At 35.8% G+C, this 14,938-nt stretch overlaps 1 protein-coding gene across 1 annotated transcript in view; it reads left to right on the top strand.

Moving 5' to 3' along the window:
- LOC144965825 (solute carrier family 22 member 16-like) overlaps positions 1–14,938 on the top strand; it is a 69,684-nt gene that overhangs the window by 874 nt on the left and 53,872 nt on the right. The gene's annotated exons all lie outside the window — the stretch shown is intronic.

Genomic DNA, 14,938 nt, shown 5'->3' with positions numbered 1-14,938 from the left:
TATATATATTATATATACATATATATATATTATATATATATACATATATATATATATATATATATATATATATATATATATATATATATATATATATATATATATATATACATACGATTTTGGACAGATATCGGTAATACTATCCACCCGAGAGTCGAAATACCGAGTAAACGAGCTTTTCCTGGAGGTCAGTAAGGATTCCGGTTTAAGATCGTATTATAACACCATTTTCTCATATCACTAAAGATAATTAAGAATATATAATGGTATAACCAAATGTAATGCAACACCCGTAAATAATTTGTTTGCGAACCGCACCATCAATCGGCCAAATTGGTATGGTCTCATTGCTATTGTAGTGGGAATACTCTCGAATCAATGCAAAATATTGTCCATTATTTATAACAACGTTAAATAAATAAGACCACAGTCGCGTTCGGTTATCAGACCTGCTAATATGTACCCATAGGTCAGATATAACTATTTATCTGACCCGTAATTGTGCGGCTATGTGGTCTTGTGGTATGGCACTCACTTTCGGATCGGAAGGTCCTGGGTTCGAGCCTCGCTCTTTGTATAGTTGAGTCCTTCGAAAGGCTATTTACTCACATTCTCTCACCGTACTCAGGTGTAAAATGAGTACCTGACCGTTAACAGCATTGTCTCTGTCCGAAAAAAATTGTAATGTCGCCTAGCAGGCGTCATGTCCGGTCCTATATGTTAAATGTTGCTATTGGCCAGGGACCCCTTGTAAAGCTCTTTGAGCTCGTTGAGCAGATATTGCACTATATGAAAAAGCTCACTTTTAAAGCTCACTTTTAACTATTTTATCTGACCGTATGTTTATAGGAATAAAGAAGAACTTGGATGTGATAAGGATCCAATCTTACGAATGACTTCTGTGCATTCGACGAGTACAAAAGTTTTAGGGCTTTTGTCTTTTAATTCAAAATCTCGAAATCTCGAGATTGGTCTGTGTGCATTATGTATGTAGAAATGTTTGGGATTTGTTTTTTTAAAGGCATCTTTTAATTTCGTGTCTATGTAGAAATGAATGTTTAGGCTTTGGTTTTATAAGCGTCGTCCAATTTCGTAAATTGCGTGCGTTATGTAGATAGATAGACGTCTAAATAGAAATGTGTGCACTTTGGTATTTAACTCAAAATTGTGACGTTCAACTTTGTGAATGGATTGTGTACACAATGACGAAATGTTTGCAGGTCTGATAAGAGAACACAATTTAGGTGGTTAGAGTATTTCCATTTCAACAATGAGTCGTTAACAATTCGGGCAATCAGACCTTCAAATACACGTTGATTTGTGTACATTGGTTGAGGGCAGAAATTGGGCTTCCGTCTTTTACACAAAAATTAATTTCTCATTTAATTTCGTGAATAGTAATCTTTGCATTACTTGAGTGCGAGAGTCTAATATAATTGTATTTTATTCAAAGACTCATCAATGGATTGGAATATCTTTAGTGACATCAAAATATGAAATGCTGATGCAAAACCTTGATTTTAAAATAACAGTACTAGTTACGAACAACACATCCTATTACAGTATACACATTGTTTACATCTTGATGACCTGATTTTAGCAACGTTTTCTTCGATATTTTTCATTGGGTATTTTATCCCCTCTCAGAGCTTCGCTTGCATTTCATTTATAGACAGTATGCGCTCGGCTAAGAAGCTCATAACATTGCCATCCGGAAGTATAACGGGCCAACACATAAAACTGTGTGTATCCATGAATGTTTATAGTCAGGTTAATACAGTTTAGTGAACATTACTCATAAACTTGGATGGCAAAAAACAATCACAAAGACCTCAGTGACGTCAACTTCAAACTATCTATCTATAGACGAAAGAGTTTTGGTACGAAGAGATAGATAGATAGATAGAGAGAGAGAGAGAGAGAGAGAGAGAGAGAGAGAGAGAGAGAGAGAGAGAGAGAGAGAGAGAGAGAGTCCACTGGTCGGCGAGCAATGTCTAATCCTCAAATGTCCTACTTTGTCAGGAGTGGAAGGAAAAAAATATATTTGCATTGACCTAGTTCTACGGCCTAGTTCGAATCAAACATGACCATATAATTGATGTTTGTGCAAAATACTCAAAACATCCGCTAGTCGGGTATAACGCATCAAAACTCAAAACTATGTGTATCCTTGAGCGTTTATAGTCTGATTGATAGAATTTATTGAGAACTACTCATAAAGATGGCTGTCTAAAACCAATAATAAAAAGCTGAGTGACGTCAATTTCATTTTCTCTTTATCAAAGTACTGCTGCACTCTGAAAACTAAAACATTACTATTAATTTAAAGTTTTTGGCCAAAAAGTAGACCTACATTATATCAAAATTACCAATTCGTTATGTGGAGCACCCTTTCTGTATGTGAATTAGCATTTCATACGAATGCATAATCTCAAGATCTTAATGAAAATGTAACTTTTTCAATCATCCTTTAAATAGAAAATATCATATATCTAGAATGAAATGGTATTCTTCTTGTGGGCTTTTCGATTAATTAATGGGCTACCTATAAAGGAATATTGATTCAAAATTTAAACGAATAAAAGAGATATATTTAAAGACCTGCAACGTCCCCGTGTTGATTTTACCATTCGTATGCATGGAATGTCAATACACATAATCTTATTTCATTTACCTCCCTCTACTTGTAAGCACAAATGCTGGAAAGTTCAATAAATGATATATAATTTTATTGATGTTTTGTATTTTTAATTTCACACATCGTAAACCAAATGACAAATTGCTACTTTTTTGGACAATAAAGATTATTATTATTACTGCCATTCATAAAAGGATAGGAAATTGGATGCTGCAAATTACAGACCCATCAGCTTAACATGCATAATCTGTAAGGTTATGGAATCTATCCTGAAAGACTGAATAATGGACTTTCATGAAAGTCATAGATGCTTAACGATAACCAACATGGTTTTAGATCAAATAGATCATGCATTACTCAACTTTTACATTTCATTGATCGTGATCAATCCATTGATGTTGTTTATCTTGATTTCCGCAAGGCTTTTGATTCTGTACCACATGAGAGATTATTCATTAAACTAGAAGCATATGGATTTAAAGGGAATATCTTTAACTGGATTAAAGACTTTCTTAATAATCGAATACAAAGAGTAATTGTCAATGGGGTGGGGTCGGATTTTAAGAATGTCATTAGCGGTGTACACCAAAGAAGTGTATTGGGACCACTTTTATTTCATTTATATATAAATCATTCACCATGTTGTATAACTTCAGTCTGCAAACTGTTTGCAGACGATACAAAGATCTATAGCACTACTGAGCATCATAACATTCTACAAAATGATATATTTTCACTTTTCAAATGATCTACAACATGGCATTTGGATTTTAATGTTTCGAAATGTAAAGTATTACATATAGAAAAAAAAAATAATCCATGTCATAAATATTATACCGATGCTTCTATGTCAAATCTACTTTCCGGTGTGCCTTATGAAAAAGATGTGGGAGTTACTTTTGATTCATTTTTTAATTTTGATGTATATATTGATAATTGTGTAAGCCGTGCAAATAGATTGATTGGAATAATATATAGAACCTTTATGAGTCTTGATAAAACAATATTTTTGTATTTGTATAAATCGCTCGTTCGACCAATTCTAGAATACGGAACTTGCATCTGGAGCCCATTATATAAAAGACAATCTATCAGTATTGAAAGTGTACAGAGGAGAGCTACCAAAATGATTTATGCAATACAGTATTTATCTTATAAGGAAAGGTTAGAATTTCTTGAATTACCAAGTTTGAAATATAGAAGAATTCGTGGGGATTTAATTCAGGTTTATAGATTGGTACATGGTCAGGATAGTATATACTTTTCTGGGGTTTTTTCATATTCTAATATTACTTTTATTAGAGGGGACAAGTTTAAGATTTTTGTCACTAGATGCAAAACAAGCATAAGATAAAACTGGTTCGGTATTCGTATTGTCCAAAGATGGAGCAATTTGAAATTTGAAACAAAGAATGCAAAATCTATGGATTATTTCAAGGTGGTAGTTGACAGGAAAGTATATGATGGGAGATTTATATATGACGAATGATACTTGTTTGCACTGTTGTTGGCATGGCTTTCAATCTTGTATTCATCATGCATTTATACCTTATTATGGTTATCTTCTATGTGGATGGATGTATGAGTGTGTGTGTGTGTGTGTGTGTATGTGTGTATGTCACGGTTAAAGATATATGTTTGTACATCACACATAAATGAGTACATTTACATTGATATACTATCTTTACCACGTATATCATTATTGTAATTTTTCAATCAATAGATTTATGACATTACTATTAATATTAAGGGCTTTCGAGGAATTGTATCCTATTTCGCCCTAAATCATACCATATGTTATTGTTATTATCATTATTATTATTATTATTATTATTATTATTATTATTATTATTATTATTATTATTATTATTATTATTATTATTATCATTATTATTATTATTATCATTATTATTACTATTACGTATTATTATTAAAAGAGTGGGGCAATTAACATTAAAAGAGATACTTGTGGACACTTTTTCGGATCCATAATAAGGAACCACAAAAATGAAAAAAACAAGACAAATAAAGGTATCTACTCATTGAGTCTTTGAGACAGGAAAATAATATGCACAGAAGATAATTGAATCGGTTCAATAATTGATAATCGGTTCCTGTCCCCACAATCATTGGAGAAGACAATATTATATTGTAAAATTAAAAGTCACTCTCTTTTTCACCAACAAAACCTTAGCATAATATTTACAACTGATCAATGTTTTAATTTAAGACCATTACAAATATATATGAGAGTTAGTAATGTTGATCACCCATGCATTTCATCTAATCTGTGAATCTGATCTGAAACAACATTTTTATGACCAATAGCAGTACCAGCTCTATTTCTGAAAATGAAAGAAAAATGAAATTCTGTCTCATTGCTTATTGCCATTGAAACTACTGTCAAAAATAGTATAAATTTAATGGTTAAGAAAACTTGACATAAAGCAAATTCAAGTGGACATGCTTAAAATTTAGACCATCGCTTTTCATGAAATTTTTACTATTTTTGTACAATTTATAATGTCTATTTTAGGAAAATGTAACCCAAAAACACGAAACTCTGATTCTGAATCTAGAGAAAAAAAAAAAAATGACAAGTTAACATGGAATGCACCATTCACCAGTTATCTCCCGTACTTTGGAAAAACTTGTATTAAAAAATATAGCCAGAAAATTCGTCCTTCAAATATCTATCGATTTAAATGACCCTCATCTTGGAAAAAATTCTCGGGGACTTCGCGAAAAGGCTCTATACTGATATTTACTCACCGTACTCAAGTGTGAAATGAGTACCTGCATTGTCTCTGTCAAAAAATATAATATCGCTTAAAAGATGTCATGTCTCGTCAACATGTTAAGGGTTGTTGTCGGCTTGGGACCATTGTAAAGGTCTTTGGGCACGTTTATTAGATATTTTTCATGATATTCTGAATTTACAATTATACAAAGCAGTGCCATTGCAATGGCAGAAAATGAAGTGAGTTGAAAAGTGCCAGAAGACAATAGAGGATAAAAATTTCGATGGGGGCTCGAACCCGCGACCTAACTGATACAACTCCGCTTGACCGTGAGAGGAGCGCTATGCACTCAACGCCATCCACCAGTCCAAAAAAAAAAAAAAAAAAAAAAAAAAAAAAAAAAGAAAAAGAAAAAAGTGGTTTCAAACGGAGTGTCTATCCTGAGTCCCTCTCCAGACTTCTTGAGGTCAAGGGTTCAAGACACACAAACTCCGCTAAGTTTGTTTATAAGCCTGCATTAATGCTATAGCTCTAGACTCAACACAAACATAATATAACAGAGAAGATTGAGACATTGAGTAAGCTCATTTATTGGCTGAATATTTTAATTCAGAAAAGTGAGTGGATTATAATGTTGATAATAAGAGAAAATCAAGTGGAATAGAAAATAAAGTGACAGAAGACAATAATAAAGAATAAACCTTTTCTGGCAACATTGGATTGAAACTTCAGTGTGTTTACATTGAATGAAGTTGCTAGCAATATCTTAATCAAAGTCACCTGTATGTTGTAAGTGTGTTGGAGGCAGTGCATGATATCAAGCTTTATCAATAGGGGTCAAATTCGGATCGCCTTTACGTTGCATGCTTGCAGTCAGAAGCTGCCAGGAGCACATGGCTATACAGGTAATGGATAAGTTTTCTCTGATAAAGAGACATGATATTTACAGGTATCCGATAAGGTATGAATCACAGAACAGGCACAAACAGAGTTAATGACAAGACTGTTTCTATTTAATTTGTTATTCTGTGCTTGTTGTTTTTTTCCTGTTGTAAAAATAAAATTTGAATAAAATAAAATTCCCTTCATTCATCCTATAGCTTAAGTTAAATTTGTTATTTGGGTCTATTAATACTATGGGAAGACTATAATAATTCAGGCGTGAGCCGAAGTGCAGCGCCACAAACTAAGCTGGGGCGAGGTGAGTTAGCAACTAGTAGTTGAAAGTATCGAGATGTATTTATAAGTAGATGGCCGATGTGTATGGTGATACGTTTCATACTAGAGTCAAGCGATGTTGAGCATGGTAGGCACATGATGTGTGACAAATTTGATATATTGCTGAACCGAAGTAAATCCTAATCTGCCAGTGGCTGTGGACTGTGAAAAGTATAGGACAAATAAATTAATATATATATATATGTATATATATATATATATATATATATATATATATATATATATATATATATATATATATAACGAATGTATAAATAAATAAATATATACAAAAATATATATATAAATATATAGTTACACGAATAAATAAATAGATAAACAAGTAAATATGTATAGATATATAAAGAATCAAATAAATAAATAAAGTAAATGGAACAGCTTTTAAAAGTACCTTTTAAAATAATATTAATCCACAGAATGTTTAGGGTTCAAATCGCTTTCTCAGCCGACAAAAGGAAAGCTCGGGTTTCAGAATTTGTGTCAAGACGTGGACTTTTATGCAGGTCTGCTAATAATAAGTCTGATTTTTATGGCCCCGTTGATGAAATGACTTGTCTTTTTACGTAATTTATTTGGTCAGCGTCAGGCTGGCTATACGTTTACGAAGGGTATGGTCAAGCTATGCGTTTACAAAAGCTACCGTCAAACCCGAGTAATCAAAAGATCAAGTATTATGTTAATTCTATCTATATCAAGATTTCTAAAAAATAGTTTTTACTTTTAATATTATGAATTGAGCGAAAAAATATCCTTGTTAAAGAAAATAAAACTAGAGTTACCCACTTCTCATTTTAGATTATTTTTTTTTATCCTCTCGTCTCGAGTTATCACCAGCATCCCCCAGAGAGTTCATTGGAGTCTATGAACAGCCAAGAATATTAATATTGTCAGATGCTCAAGTGCAAACATCATTTTGTAAAACAGAATTGGGCTTTGAAGCTTTTCGGAACATTATTGCTTCACTTTTGTAGAATTAAATAATAAAATAAATGTCCCTTTATTCATCCCATAGGGGAAATTTATCCAAGGGAAGACTGGAATAACCCAGCGTCAGTCGCAGTGCAGCGCCGCAAATTGAGCTAGGGCAGCAGCTTCTAATAGTGCTCACACTTTTATGTTATGATGATCGACCCAATCAGCAAAGTCCCTACCACACCCGTGCACCGTCGCGAACCCGCCCGGAAGCTTTGTCACAACACACCGTTCAGCTAGATGCTCTGAGGTTTCAGGTTCTCACCCACATCGAGTGCATGTTGGACAGGTGGAAAGTCCCCACTGATGAAGCGACTTTGCCGTGAGGCAGGTGCTCGACCGAAGACGATTCGCTACCACCCAGTGTCTCCTCTTACTGGTGTAGAAGCTTGTCAACTTCTCACCTAACTTAGAGGAGTGTATGTCCCAGCCCCATCGAGGGATTGAATTCGTCCAAACCGACTTCCATCTCGTATATGCATCTCTGTTCGTAGTCAGGGAAGCTGCGCACAAGGATTTCCGGGACTTATTTCGGCTCGAAACAGGGGCGCTGTCCATAATGCGATTCAGAGGGGTATCCCCATTCCCTCTCTCTTTGATCTTATTTAGTCAGTTTTCCGTAATCGTCTCCCTCTGGACATCGGGGGGCTGGATTGCTGCCATTATCTGGCCCCATTCTCTAGGCGTTGTTACCAGCGTTCCTGACACTATGTGCATTAGCTTGCGAAATTTAACACCTACCTTCTCAACGTTTCTGCTTCCACCACACACAATACTTGCGGTGGAATAGCATAGTGCCAAGGCGGATGTTCTCAGGAGCGTTTGGTTAGCGCCCCAAGTTGATCCCGCCAGCTTCTGCAGAAGACTGGTGCGTTTCTTTATCTTCCAGGAAACTCTTTCGAGATGCACCCGATAGGTAAGGCTGCGGTCCAGCGTCACCCCTAAATATTTTGGATGCGGCTCATATGGGAGTGGCTGGTCCCCGACGAGGACGCTCAGTTTGCGGATGTGCCAGCCACTGCATAGATGGAATGCAGTGGCCACGGTTATTGAAGTGTTCATCTTCAGGTACCACTTTTCGAAGTAGGATTTGATTCTGGTGACGTCCTCGCTGAGTACGATCTCGAGACGGGTCCACACTTTACTTTGAGTAACGAGTGCCCAGTCGTCCGCGTACCCCAGCCTCAGACTCAGGGAGGGAGTGTTCGACATATGCCTCAAGCCCTCTCATCGCGTCAAGGTCGAAGATCCCAAGGAGGGGTGGGGGGGGGGGAGCTAGGGCAAAGTGACTTGCTCAAGGCCACACAGAGCAGTGGCGGGTGAACGAACTCGGTACCTTTCGGGTGCGAAGCAAAGACCGTACCGCTGAGCCACGCTGTTCCCCATTATCAGTATTGTCAGAATTGTCAGAATTCTCTGACATATTAGACTCCTTCTTATAATGGATATGATGAGTTCAAAAATCAAACTCTCCAAAACAGAACTACTTTTACGTAAGATGAATAATTGGAAAGATCTGTGAGATGATTGCGTATTGTTATTGTGATTTTGTGTGTGTGTGTGTGTATGTGTGTGTATTTGTGTGTGTGTGTGTGTGAGAGAGAGAGAGAGAAAGAGAGAGATAGAGATAAAGAGAGAGAGAGGGGGGGGGGGAGAGAGAAAGAGATTAAATAAACAATATTTTCAAACCCGACATTATACCAGATCAAGGTGGTGTGTAACATATACGATGTCCATCACGATAAAAATAAATTTAAAACATTTAGAACATGGGTTTAGATGAAGTAGATTATCGATCTATGTTAGTGAGATATAGATGCAATGTTTAGTGAATATCTCCGATGAAAACAAACATGTTAAAAAAATGTTATCTATGATATGGCCATCCCAAAGCTCATCATTAATTCATTAATATAGGCTGACGACATTAGACAAAGATCTCTGTTCCATTTCTATCGCTTCTATCGATGCTATGCGTTTAGGTAAAATACTCACAACATCCGCCAGCCAAATTAAACATACCAACACATAAAAAAATGAGTGAAACCTTTAACGTTTATAATCTGATTGTTTTAATTTAGAGATAATTAATCAATAACTGACTGTCTACAAATAATAAAAAGTAGCTGAGTGACGTTATCTTCGTTCCTTTTATAATAGTATATCGCTGTACGGACACCACTAAGGGACATAATCTGTAACAAACGCATTCCTCCTGTATCCGATCATAGAAAAAAAAACATGTTTAAATGAAGTGATCTATGGCCATCCCAAAGCTCATCATTATTTCATTAGTATAGGCTGACGACATTACTCACCTAACACTGTTCCCCTTTCTATGAGTCGCTCACGCACCGCGAGTGGCGTGCTTGTAAAGACACTCGTCACTGGATTATAATAGGGTTCAGATTGAATCTAAGGCTGTAAACTGAGTGCATTCTATTTCGTCTCCGGTCCGTCTTGCCCTCCATTTAACCTTTCCTCTCAGTCGGTCTTTTGTATTATCACGGCAAAGTGAGTGCAACTCACTCGTTTTAGTTACCAAACCGAACAGGAATCGAACGCGAATGTTTTATCTAGGACTTAAAATTCCTTTCAATTTCCTACCAACGAAGTGAAACACCACACGGAGTTTCTTTGGTTTTGTTTTTATAACGCCTTTGGATGATCAGTTTTCCTAACTAAATGTTTGAATAGTAATACGTACGATTTAGGTAATACGTAGTTTTGGTGGCTGGCTTATTTCATGTGTTTGTTTTGAGTAAATTATAGAAATGTATAGCGTCTATGACACACTGACTATTCACGAACAGGAGAGGAAATTATATGCGCTCAGTCTACAGCATTAAAAAGATTTAAAAAATTGAGCTTTTATATAGCGCAATATCCACTAAACATGCTCAACGCTTTACAAGGGGTCCCTGTCCAACAACATTTAACATTTAGGACAAGATATCTCACCTGTAAGGCGATATAATTTTTTTCGAAGAGAGACAACGCTGTTAACGGCCAGGTACTCATTTACACCTGAGTATGGTGAGATAATGCGAGTAAAGAGCCTTTTCCAAGGACTCAACTATGCGTTGAGCGAGACTCAAACCCAGGACCTTCCGATCCGAAAGCGAGTGTCATACAACAAGACCACACAGCCTTATTGCACAAATTGGGACGTCTCATAGCCGAACGCAATGAATAGGAGCCCCAATGTCAAACCTTCTACTGTTCCGATTCCAAAATCCGTGTAAGCGTATGTGTAGCCAGTCCTTCGGAGGACTAATACTGTATTGGTTACAAATTGAATCATTTTGTGATATGCATATTTTTAGTAGAAGGATATATAGCAGATTTTGTAGGATTACGGTTCATAAAATAGCGAGTATGGATGATCTTTATTGACGACCAGCATATATTATTTAGACTAGAAAATAGGATGCCATCATTCCGAAACCAGAAAGAAGATCAGTTGCACAAAGTATGTGTTCAGTCCTCCGGATGAGCGGTTCTACACTTCCAATGTGATAGGAACCAGTTTTTAAAAATATCACACTGATGTTCACTTTTATTATAAAATGAGTACCTGGCCATTAACAGCGTTGTATCAGTCGGAAAAAAAATATTCTCGCCGAACTGGCACTACTAAGGACCACTCACTAGACGGTGAAAAAAAAAAACGTCAAACTAAAAGTCCTTAATGGTTCCGGTGTCAGGCTATAAGTTAACGATGGATACACCATTGGTCATCAACCCACATTACAACATCAAATTTAGAAATGTCAACCCGAACCAAGAAGACATCATTTTTTTCTCCTTTATTTCGAAATGGCAAAAGTGCGACACATATCTTTTTGTGTAATGTGATTGCATGAAACAAAATCGTCAAAGGTAGCTCAACAACCTTTCATACCCAGTTTGGCAGACTATTGGGGCTAACCCACACATGAGACTGACTCCGACGTCCCGGCACTGCCGGCCTCTGCAGTCTTCCGGTTAAAGACGTCGGGCACGGAAAACTACTAAGAATAAAGAGAAAAGCCGCTAGACCAACCCATAACAAGCAACTGACGTCCTCTGCCGTGTTTATTTTCGAGCTTGGTATGAGTAGGTCTAGCGGCTCGTCTCTTTATTCTTAGTATATTGCCCGTGCCCGACGTCTTTATCCGAAGACGGTGAGGACGGCAGTGCCGGGACGTCGGAGTCAGTCTCCAGTGTGGGTTCGCCCTAACAGGAAAACAATTTTCTAAAAAAGAATAATCTATAATTGCCGAGACACATAGTCATAGTGAGAGATTGATCACACTCCCGTCGATCAATTGCATTGTGTCGCACTGTTGCTATTCCCAAAAAGAAGAAGAAGAAAAAATGAGGTCTTTTAAGTTCATGTTGATTGTGGTAAATTTGGTGATGTAATGTGGGTCAATGACTAATGGGCATACATGCATGACTTTTTCCTAGAAGATAGTGAAACCCGCATGCAAACATCTATAACGACTTTAGAATAAGAAGTCTTTGAAATTAGGGAAAGACTATCTACTTTCAAACTAACGCAAAATATTGTCCACTACAATAATGTTAAATCAAGACCATTATGGCATTCGGTTATCAAAGCTGCAACTATTATTCGGTTCATGACATAGCTGTTTCTCGATATTGAAAACAATTGAGCTTTTTTAAAGATGTGTTTATATAGCGAGGTTTCCACTAAACGTGCTCAAAGCTCCTTACAAGGGGTCTGTCACAAAGTGCGCACGTAAACCGTATGCTTATGTAGCGCAGTTTGCAACCTTGTTTATGTGTGCTATATTCAAGCTACGACACCGATCAATAACCAAACACAATACGTTGATAAAGGTTTTGAAGCTAAATGAAGATATATTTTATTACAATATAACAAAGATATTATGAGATATGAAGATGAAATGATAGATGTAATAAGTATGAAATCAAATGGATGGATGACAAATTGATGGAGATGGTGTGATGATGAATATGATATGAAAGCGATATGAAAATATATAATTAAATCAATTAATTATCAATACTTTACCAAACCGCTACCACATCAGACAATCTCACAGATAGGTTGCAACCATCACAGTCATACAGGCAACTAATAATTAACTAACTAACTAAACACAATCCAGACGTGTAGAAGAAAGCCAAAAGAGTGTCCTTGATATTCAACAAAAACTGTAAGGTTGTTCTAATATTGTTAATTTGTCTCTTCTTGAAATTGTTCTGATTTCACAGTATTCATAAACAGATCAATTGTTTCTCAATGTTCTGATATTAAAATAAGCAAATGGTTCTTCACAGGTAACTTATAAAACAGGCAAATGTTCAGTTTCTATTAGTGTCAAGCTATGAGCGTATAGCCTATAGTTGGCTTGTTAAAGCCCAGCCTCCAACGGCTCATTCACTTTAAAGAAAGAAAATGATTTTGTTATAATATGATAATCATACGAATATAACTCTATCTATATTCGAACTCACTCAATATGTTTACTTTAAATGAGTAAATATTATTTTACTTTAACAAATCAATTTATTAATGTTGATTAATATTGCTTTACTTTGTAGATATGAAATAATAATGCTTTATAGCAAGAAAAGCTTATTTTCTTTACAACAAGAATATATTACACAATTAATTTCATTATCTGATTAATTAATTGAGAATCAAAATTTAAAGTGATATTATGATATTGATATCAAAACACAATCATAATTGTAATCACAACATATTATTCAAAATCTCACCAGAGCCGAACAGATTATTGAAATCACAAATTAAGTCTACACAAGACTTTAATCAAACTCTACACAAGAGTTATAACACAACTTGATTCAGCTCAAACTTTGAGCACCACAAAGTCTACACAAGACTTAAATCACACTCTACACAAGAGTTAACACAAAACGTGTTTCAGCTCGAACTTTGAGCACTACAAAGTCTACACAAGACTTTAATCCAACTCTACACAAGAGTTAAACAAATGAGCCTAAAAGACTCCGCTGTGGTTATCGCTTAGAGACTATGAGCCTAAAAGACTCCGCTGTCTGGTCTCTTTTGAGACAATGAGCCTAAAAGACTCCGCTGAGTGGTCTGAAGAAACTGCTCAAAACTCTGGCATTTATAGGCAAAAATCAAACAAACGAAGCAAAATTCTACCCACACAAACGGATGTTAGTCATATCCGTAAACATCTGAAATTCCTTAAAACTCCCCCAGATTCCATAATCATGGACAACAACAACCCATCCTGATACCGGACATCCTCATATCAAGGATAAATAAATTCGTCAGCCCCATAGTTACGAGATATCAATCAAGCCATACCATAACAAAGTCACTCCCGTAGAATACAGGGATCCTACTTTGCTTATAAGTTTACGGAGAAAACAAGATTGATGCCTTTCTCACAATAACACCCACACTACGTAGTTTAATTCAAACTTCCGGGCCATAGGTGCATGATCTGATACGACCTGTATCAACAAAAGAAGGGTTGTTCCGGAGGGATTACAATAACAACAACAACTAATACTACGACGACGTACATCCTGTCGTAAACTGACGCCTACACGGAAGCATTTCGTTACAGGGTCCCTGGCCAACAGCAACATTTAACAGGTAGTACGGAACATGACGCCTGTTAGGCGATATTACAATTTTTCGGACAGAGACAAACGTAGTTAACGGCCATGTACTCATTTTACACCTGAGTACGGTTTGAGAATGTGAGTAAAGATCCTTCTCCAAGGACTCAACTATGCCCCGAGCGAGGCTCGAACCCAGGACCTTCCGATCCGAAAGCGAGTGTCCTACTACAAGACCACATAGCCGTAATGTGTCTTAATATAATATCTTATTTTGTACACATGGTGTATCACCTGATTATTACATGGCAGATCGAACAAATTTGTTGGATTTTCAGTCATGATAAAAACTCGAGAGAATTAAGAAATCGGGAGAGTAATTGTACACACTTCGCACAGCTGACTATGATATCATTTAGATATAGACGTCTAATAGCAAACCTATAATAATTTGTGTTTTGGTTACACTTAATTTCACAGGTAAAACTATTAAAGAGCATTGAAGCTTACCTTTATAATGATAGTCCTGTATCGTTGGTGAATATGATGACAATCCTTTCTTTTAAAAATATCGAGGGGTGCCTGCGCAAAGGCTGTAACATCAAAAATTTCAATTTTTCGTTTTTTACATAAATTAACATATATAATAATAATAATAATAATAATAATAGTAATAATAATAATAATAATAATAATAATAATAATGATAATAATAATAATAATAATAATAATAATAATAATAATAATAATA

This window comes from Berghia stephanieae, chromosome 2, assembly GCF_034508935.2.
Source record: "Berghia stephanieae isolate SIO BIC M18660-M18661 chromosome 2, UCSD_Bste_1.3, whole genome shotgun sequence".
Classification (NCBI taxonomy): Eukaryota; Metazoa; Mollusca; class Gastropoda; order Nudibranchia; family Aeolidiidae; genus Berghia; species Berghia stephanieae.
This window is presented reverse-complemented; position numbering and strand designations above follow the sequence as displayed.